We start from the raw sequence: 8,001 nt of genomic DNA, 5'->3' as shown, positions 1-8,001 counted from the left end.
GGTTTCCAATTCCATACATTTTCCCGAATATTGCACAATTGTTTTCTTCTTTATGACTCAATAAGACTCCATGGTATGTACATACCATATTTCCTTTAGGCACTTATCAATTTATGGACACCTAGACTGGTTCCATAGGGTGGAAATTGACAATTGTTATGTGATAAACATGAGAATAAATGTATCTCTAAAGTATGTCAAAGTTTACTATTTAAAATTCTGTCCCTGCATCTAATATTTGGTTGTAGTAGGGGCTCTGCCACTTAAGAGAGAGGTACGACCACCACTTTTTATTTATATTTCATATGAATTTCTCTATGTTCTCCTTTTCATTACATAATTGATTTTAGAATGCTATCACACAAGATTGTGTTGATACAGCATCACATAGTAAAACAATAATAAAAATTATTTTTATTTCTGAAACATATTTAATCTACTCAAAATCTAAGGAATGATCAAACACATATCTGGTCTCATGCATAAATCACAGATTAAATGATCCTTAAAATTCCACATTGGCATCAGAGTTGATTACATGGCAAAGTCATCTATCCTTTAAACCATAATATTGTATGTATGTAAGTGTATACACACACACACACACACACACACACACACACATGCACACATATATGTACATACACTTCCCTACTTGATTTCAGTCCTACAGGTGGAAATGTTCTCTTATTGGTGTTATCTTGGTAATCTCTTGACACTTATCAACAAATTGTTTCACTCCAATGATTTGAAAACCAAGAGTACTCCTTGGAAACAAGTAAATATTTACAACTGCTTACAGTTGGCTGGACATTAAATAGTACAAATCAATTATGTTTTTCTTCTGAAAATACCTTTTGACACCAAACTTTCCTCATGGCCTTTTTCATCTCTGTGTTCCTCAAGGTGTAGATGAGAGGATTGAACATAGGAGCAATAATGGTGTAAAACAAAGCAAAGATTTTGTCCTCAGGGAAAGTGGTAGGAGGTCTAAGGTAGGCAAATATGGAAGGTCCAAAGAATAAGATAACCACAGTGATGTGAGACCCACAAGTAGAGAGGGCTTTTCATCTTCCCTCTGCTGACTGATTTCTTAATGTGAATAGATTAATGACATAAGAACCAAACAAGAAAATAAATGGTACCAAGGCAGCCATTTCTGAATTGGCAACCATAAGGACACCAGTGATATGGGTATCAGTACAGGCAACTTGCAGCAAAGGAAAAATGTCACAGTAGTAGTGATCAATTTCATTGGGGCCACAGAAAGGCAACCAGATTATCATAAAGAACTGGGAAAAGGAGTGGGCGGCTCCACCAGCCCAGGCAGCCAAGATCAGGATATTGTACCTGGTTCTGCCATGACGGTCATGTAGTGCAGAGGCTTGCAGATGGCAACATAGCGATCAAAGGCCATGGCTGTCAGGATTAATACTTCAATCAGTCCAAAGAAGTGCATGACAAAGACCTGTAACATGCAGTTCCCATAGGAGATGGTGTTTCTTCCCACTAACTGGTCACCAATCAGTTGGGTGTCACACAGGAGGTATAGCAGATGTCCATAGAAGATAAGGGACTAAGGAAATAGTACATGGGTTGGTGAAAAAGAGAAATGCATGCAATAGAGATGAGGATCAGAAGGTTTCCCACCAAGATGGCAAGATAACAAATTAAAAAGAATATGAGACAAAATGTTTGTATGTTTGGATCAGAAGAAAGGCCCATGAGAGTGAATTCTGATATGTTCCTCTGAATTTCCATATACTGCATGCCCTGTGCAAACATCTGAGTATTTGTGGGAAAATGAATTTGAAAAAACAAGCATTTGCAATAGGATCACAATCATCTAAACATTATCAACAAGTCCTAGAATCCAGTCTAACCAATCACAAAAGGTAACTGATAAATCAATATATTAATTATATTTGATCTTCAGATACATAACTGATTTCTTTAACAATTTTTAAAATTTTTTCCCAATGTTCTGTGATATTGGTAATACAAAGAACATATTTTATTAATTTTTAAATGTAAGATTTAAAATTGTCATTTACCTAAAAGATGTTCTTTTGTTACTATTTATAACATTTAAAATCACAAAAATAATTTAGTATCATGCAAAAGTACTTTATAAGTTTAACTATGTTCTTTCTTCATGACTTAGCTTTCATTTTATGTAATGTTACCTTTCCCTAGGAGGAAATAGGACAACTCTCTGATGCATAATATTCCTTGAATCCCAGGTGAGGTCCTTGGGATTATGGATACTGCATATTAAATATAAGATAGCAATTTTGTTGAATATAAAACAACAAATAGATAAAACTATAGCAAAAATGTATGGGTTTTTTCCATTGCTCATATTGTTAAATGTCATAAGAAAATTTATCTTATTTAAATTTTAGTGTAAAACAGAATGTCTTAAGTTAAACTGTAGAATCATTAATATTAATGTCACAAATCACAAAAAAGCTACTTTAGGTTCACAGGTACTTTGATTTCAGTACATTTCATTTGTTCTACTGGAATGAATTTTGAACATAAAGAGTCAATAAAAGATATTATATAAGGTACATGTAAGTTGTATTCAGGGAATTCTCAGCTATTACGTTTTGCCTTGCTTACTCATGGATTACATCATGGATCCACATACATTATTCCCTGTAAGATCAGGGTTGGATTCAGAAAATCAATGGAAAAGTGCACTACATATAGCATGTGCTGCTTCTGCCTTCTTGCCTCACTGGTGAGGAATTAGATAGCTTCTAAATATAATTTCTACTTTACTCCTAAGTTGAATATGGCATCCATATCTGATCCTATAGATACCAGGTTTTTAGTATCACAGAAATTTTAATACAACATATGGTGTAATAAGATCAGTATTTTTGCAATTTTGTAGTTGTGTTTCTTGTGATATTTATGACTATTTCAGGTGTTAAAGAGTTATAGCTCTAAACAACCTTGCATAACACATTCTGTTCTATCTGCATGTATTTGAATACATTAGCAGGGGGCAGTTTCAACCTGGCCATACTCTTTCAATATCTCAGTAATACTCCATACTGTCTCTCTTTAGTATGAAGACAACAGGACTTATCCTCAAAATTTTGTATAAGTTGTACAAGCACTTCAACAATATTTAACTTTAATTGCTTTTAGTGTATTGTCACAATCATTGTAAATAACATATTACATTCCTATGTAAATGTACATAAAACAGAAGTGATCTTGAAAACCAATTTAAATAGTAAGTCTAGCTGTTAGAGTGAATTTAGAATTAAAATACCTAACAAATTTAACCATATCAGTTTCCATATAGAAGGAAACAATTAAGAAAAACAGTGAATTCCTCAGTTCAGAGAGTTTATATTGTAAAATTAAAAAAACAAAATAGATCTTCTAGTACTTATCTATTTATGAACCATAAGGATAGTATTATGAATCAGACACAGCAGGGGTAGAAACTACCATCATAACACTCATACCATGAGATCACTTTCAATTACACCATCACTGCTATCTGAATAAACATGTGGTACAAATTGTTTTACTTTGGAAATGTTATGAAGCATCAGGCTTTCAATGTGACCAGTATAAGCAGCAATGTTCCAACCTGCATACTTATGGAAATAAGCAACCATCACTCCTGGAGGCACAGGGAGAAGAGCAACAGGAACAAGTTCAGGTGAAAGGAAATATAGTCAAGGAAAGAAGTGACATTTAAAAGAAAATTTTCAGGTATTAAACAGGTAAATGAAGAGGAAAACATAAACCAAAGTGTGAATGTTATAAAATCAGTGAAGAACTAATTAGAAATTATAGAGTAAAATTAATAAATAAATAATAAATAGAAGACAAGCCTTTTTCATTCAAGTGTCTGTACATTGGTTAACTTATAACACACAGAACAATGAACACCTAGATAGCACTAATATCTATGCATCAGATGGAATAACATGAATTTAGCACTAATATCTATGCCATCAGATGGAATAACATGAATTTGCATCTTTGTTATTGTTTTTTTTTTGTTTTTTTTTTGGCTCCTGTCTAGATATTTAGGTTTTCTAAAGAATGTCCATCAAGTGAAAGCAGGTTTTCAGATAAGGAGATAACAGTCAATCACCCACTGTGGATTTATACAATATGCAAATCTTTTTCCCAGTAATTGTTTTATATATTTTATTTTTGCTAATTTTTACAAGGGATTTGAGATAGCATAATTAGGATTATTGTGAATTTCTCCATTTTTTACAGAAGCTGTCCTCTTTTGCATAAGATATTTAACTTATCCAAGTTTAGTTTCAATATTGATTAAGCTATCAAAATATAGACATCATTAGGGAAATCATGAGACAAACCTGAGATTCTAATGTCTAATATCCTGGTATAATAAAAGGTACCTAAACAAGAATTACTTACCTTACCCCTCTCCTCTTCTTTCTTTGAATAAAATGTATAAGAATCGTTAAACAATCCAAACAAAACTTGTGGTAGATATGGTTTGTCTGACAAAATAAAAGAAAAAAAATAGCATGGCTTTATTGTTTACTTGGGGACTTCATAACACCTAATTTAAATGGGTAAATTCTTCCACTATCAAAGTTGAAACATCAATTTTAATCTTTTGTAGTGCTGTCGAACAGTCTTGCTTTCCCTGTACAAGTTACTGACAGCATTGTTAAGAATACTTCTCATTTCCTTAATTCTGACAAATATTAAAATTATACTCTCTTATTAGTGAAATCAGAATTTGCCTTTTCTATAAACTTACTTTTTGTGATTCAAGTAAACCTAGAGAAGGTTTGAAAATAGTCTTTTGAAAGGTGAGATTTTTTTCTAAAGATGAAAGGCTGCAAGGTCTCTCACAGCCAGGAGCTTTTCGTTCTTTTTAAATATAATGTACAAAAGACAGAATCTGCTTCTAATACACACTAAAGCAAACCATTGCAAAAAATGTGTTCTACTCTCAATTAAACTTGTTAGACCACATGTAAATGCATACACTTAAAATAACAAGAACAAATGTCAAATAGATCTAGTGACCCTAAAACAAGAATTCTGAAAGGGATTACCTGCACATCACTTGTGGATGATCTTCAAGTTGCTCTTTATGTTACTCAAAAAAAAAAAAAAAAAAGGCTTGTTCATACATTATACATTTATCTACCTCAGTAATACAGTTAGTTTACTTTCTCCTAACATTTCCACCTGAAATGAAACTATGAATCATTGATTCAAACATATTTGTGCCATTTCTTAGAAAATATCTTCAAGATTGCTTCCTTCATGTGGAAAAGGAAAATTCCAGTATTTTTCCAGGAGAGTGAAGTTTAAATCTCACTCAAAACTATCCTGGATTCAAAGTGAACTATCTGTTCATCCCACAAGAAAATGATCTAGAATTTAAACTGCCATAAAACTTCCTGACACCTGCTGAGGCTCCACGGTAAACAAAATCATCACACCTATATATATGCTCTAGGAATCTCTTACACCCAAGTTTCAAAAAAAAAAATTGCACTGCAAGAGCCAACTACAAACTGAGAAGAGTTCATAGCTGTTTTTATTTTAATTATGAAAGCAATGAGACATTGTTTCCCCTAAATATTTCTCAAAAGATCTTTATTTAGGAAAAAACAAAACACAAAAAACAAACAAAAAAAAAACGGCTACTCACTTATCCAAAGTTATATTCCTCAATTCTCTTGGGAGAATTGAGAATAGTTTACATTTTTGCAATAGCCACTTTCTGTGCACCCTCTCTCTGGAGGCTAGTACTGTTGTTACCCAGACCCAGAGCAGCTCAGGAATCCTATTAGTTCTGATTAACCTCCTCCACTTAGAGTAGGAGAAAACTTGGGTAGCCCTACAGGACTTTTGGGTTTTCATAGGAAAGGTCTGTATTTCTGGAGAGGAGAGAAAAAAGAAAATCACATAGGCAAATAGACAGGTAGATAGAAAGAAGATAAATAGAGGGATAGATAGGGATAGGATAGAGATAGAGTAAGAGAGTAACAGAGAGAAATAGATATCCAAAATCTCAACAGGGACACTAGAAGCACAAATTCATCAGAGTAAGTTAATAAGTCAATGATCTGCTAAACTATTTTCCTGGGCCAGTGGTCACACAATGGCAATGAGCTCTTCTTTCTGCAATGGATGATTTGGGGTTGGAGACAAAAAGGAAAAACACATAATAAATAAAACAAATAAAAATAAAAACAAATGTTCTGTTCCTATTGGCAGATAGACACAGAATCCAAATATGTTGTTGAAAATTCATTAGAAAGTTTAAGGAAGTCAAGAGCCAAAAATACATTTTATATGCACATGTGAGAATACATACAAATATAAGTATGTGTATGTACCTATGTATATATGCATGCATATATACACATACACATACATTTAAACACTTGCATTCTGATTACTATCAATTTCCTTAAGAAACCTGTAGAGCTACAAGGTATATAGACATAAAAACATCTTCACTGAAATTTAGTTGACCTCTCTTCCATAAACAAAATATCTATACACAAAATATGCTTGCTATGTTTTAGATATGTTTTAATTTTATACCCCAAAGCTTCACTTGTTGGTGATTTATTCCCCAGGCAGTACTATTAGAAGGTACTAGAACATTTTCTTAAAAATGTTTTATTAGTCCATTATACTTATACATAATAGTACATTTCATTTCAACATAGCCATACAGGCATAGCATATAATTCACTCCATTTCAGTTCCCAGTGCCTTCTTTCCCTTTCTCTCCTCCCTCACCACCCTCACCTGGTGCACAGCAAGCATCCTAAGGATGCCCAGGGTGTAGGTCCTTCTACTTCCCCTTCTCCTCCCCCTCCTCCCCTTCCTCCTCCCCTCCTCCTTTTTCTTTTTCTTCTTCTTCTTTCTTCATTCTTCTTTCTGGTACTGGGGGGCACAGCAAGCATTCCCAGGATGTTCAAAGTGCAGGTTCTTCTTCTTCTTCCTCCTCCTCCTCCTTGTTCTTCTTCTACTTTTTGGTTACCACTGAGTCACATCTTAGTCCTTCATTTGTTCTTTTTGAGTTAGGATCTCACTACATTGCTTAGGGCTTTGCTTATCCTCCTGCCTCAGCATTCTGAACTTCTGAGATTATGAGGTTACAGGTGAGTCCCACTAGGCCCAGTCAGGTCTAGATTCTTGACAACCAGAAAAGAGAACTGAGACAGATGTGAGACATTGGCAAGCAGAAAAATAGGTTTGCTTAAAAAGTTAAAGAACACTTTGGGAGGACAGAGTGGGCTGAGCTGCAAAGTCACTCTAAGCATGGTCAACACAGTGGCTCTCACCATTATTGTGCTGTGCTAGGTCTTCCCCTTCTCCCATGGAGGGAGGTGATATAGGATTGATTACACCTTGATTGACAAGAGAATTTGAATAATTCCTTCTCCACTGCCTATGCATGTTTTATTTTTTTACCCTGAAAATGCAGAGAGGAGGAACAATCCACCATGCTAGTGATGTGTAAACTAGCAACAAGTTAACTTCAGGTCAGTCCCTAGGGTTAAAAGCCCAATAACAGGGGCTTTCCCTTCAGGGTCTTGATTCCCCTTGTGGTCATCTAAGTTCTTCCCTTGAACCACAAGATGACCCAGCTTTCCCCCAAGGAAGATGCTGGTGGGCTGAGGGACACTCCCCTTCCCATGATCCACCTCCTCACACCTCCTCTGCTCTTTCCTCTCCTCTGTTGTCTCCTCCTATCATTTGTTTTTTCCCATTGGTATTTTATAGAGATTCATAAAAGTGAAATTCACTGTGTTGTGTTCATTTATGTTCATGACATAATTTGGACAATTTCATTCTACAGTTTCTCCATGTCCCATTCCTCCTCTCTCCCCCTCTACCCACTTCCTCTACTTGACTGATCTTTCTTCTATATTCATAGGTCCCCACACTTGTTTCTTTCTTATTTTGCTCTAGCTTCTGTCTATGAAAGAAAACATTCAACCCTTGACT

General features: G+C 34.7%; 1 pseudogene; it reads right to left on the bottom strand.

The window, feature by feature from the left end:
- Positions 1 to 827: 827 nt before the first annotated feature.
- Positions 828 to 1,761, bottom strand: LOC124960647 (olfactory receptor 4P4-like; annotated as a pseudogene).
- Positions 1,762 to 8,001: the final 6,240 nt, after the last annotated feature.

The sequence above is a fragment of the Sciurus carolinensis genome, chromosome 11, assembly GCF_902686445.1.
Source record: "Sciurus carolinensis chromosome 11, mSciCar1.2, whole genome shotgun sequence".
In the NCBI taxonomy this organism is placed as follows: Eukaryota; Metazoa; Chordata; class Mammalia; order Rodentia; family Sciuridae; genus Sciurus; species Sciurus carolinensis.
This window is presented reverse-complemented; position numbering and strand designations above follow the sequence as displayed.